This window comes from Nicotiana attenuata, unplaced genomic scaffold, assembly GCF_001879085.1.
Source record: "Nicotiana attenuata strain UT unplaced genomic scaffold, NIATTr2, whole genome shotgun sequence".
Lineage (NCBI taxonomy): Eukaryota > Viridiplantae > Streptophyta > Magnoliopsida > Solanales > Solanaceae > Nicotiana > Nicotiana attenuata.
The window spans coordinates 71,340-73,132 of NW_017672160.1; positions in this window are offsets into that span (position 1 = coordinate 71,340).

Here is a 1,793-nt window from a genome sequence, read left to right on the forward strand (position 1 = left end):
TTGTGGTAAAATCCCATTTTATAAAAAACCTAGGTTTTCCTCTAAACCTATGATTTTCACTAATTTACATGTTATAATCTACCCATAAGCTATATATTAAACTCACATTAGGTAGAAATTACTTACCTCACAAAGATAGGTCGAAATCCCCTCCTTAAGAGCTCTCAAATCGCCCAAGAGTGTAATAAATGACCCCAAAAAGGCCTAAGTCTCGTTTCTAAAACTCACTGCCCAGCTGCCTCCTTCATCGCGAACACGGAAGGGGCCTCCCATCCGCAAAGGCAAACGGCTCATGCCCCCTGGAGACTCTACATCGCGAACGCGACCAAGGCCTCGCGGATGCGGAGGTTGGCTTGGCCTACCCTTCGCGAATGCGAGGGCTGCTTCGCAAACATGAAGAACAAAGCGGACAAGCTATCGCGAACGCGTAGCTCATTTCTCCCCCACCCCCCGTCCCAATTCCTTCAACGTGAACACAATGGTCCCTTCGCGTTCGCGAAGAAGGAAACCAGAATTGGGATTTTCTGGTTTCTCATACTTTGCTCTGAGGGGTTCGAAACTCACCCGAGCCACTCGGGACCCCGTCCGGAAGCACCAACAGGTCCGTAATCATAATACGGACTTGATCGAACTCTCGAAACATGAAAAACAACAACAAAACCAAGAATCATACCTCAAAACCAAATTGAATCAAACTTTGAACTTCAAGTTTTCCAAATTCTCCGAATGCGCCAAATCATACTTAGACTACTCGGAATGACACCAAATTTTGCGTGCAAGTCTTATATGACTTTACGGAACTACTCCTCTCGGAATTCCATTTAGACCTTGATAACACTAAAACCTCTCAAAACCAAATTTAAAGCACTTCAAAATCCTTCAAGAACTGACTTGCACTATTAGGCGCCAAAACGCTCCCGGGTCATCCAGAACCCGATCCGAACATATGCCCAAGCCCGAAATCATCATATGAACCTATTGGAACAATAAAATCCCGATTCTGAGGTTGTTTACTCAAAATGTTCACCGAAGTCAAACTTGGCCTTTTAAGCCAACTTTAAGGAACTAAATATTCCGATTTCAACCCAAACTCTTCCAAATCCCGAACTAACCACCCTTGCAAGTCATAAATCAGTAAAAGCAAGTATGGGAAGTCTTATTTATGGGAACGGGGTTCTAGAAATTAAAATAACTAGTCGGGTCGTTACATTTAAAATATTTGTTGATGATGATATAATATCGGTAGATGTTCATAATCTTGTGAGATCTTAATATTTTTACCATACATTTATTCAAATATGGAACAATTAGTTTTATTTGAGTCATGAGAATATCAATTTGGTCCTCTAAATAAAGTCATTTAAAATGATTTATGAGTGACACATTAGCTACTCTATGGTGCTATGAGGTCTTGATTCCTTTTGTATGAAAAATAATTAATGTGAATAAACTACTACGATAATGTGATGTAGTCAGATAATACATAAAATAAAACCTTCATATTCTTCTGAATCTAATAATGTAGCTAAATTGAAGAAAAATCTTTGTGGTGAAGCTATATTATTAGCTTGTTATTTATAAAGTAGAACTCGTTATGAGTTGTGAAAAAGTTATCTCCTTAACCTGAAATTTTCGAAAATGTGGGGGACCATGGTTTCCAAAATTATATAGCCTGATCCTAAGAAGAAAAAAAGTGAGGAAAATTATTAATTAATGTTATAATAAATCCTTACAAAATTGAGATTTTTTGTGGTAAAATTTGTATTGGAAGATAAAAAATATGTTGTATTTCT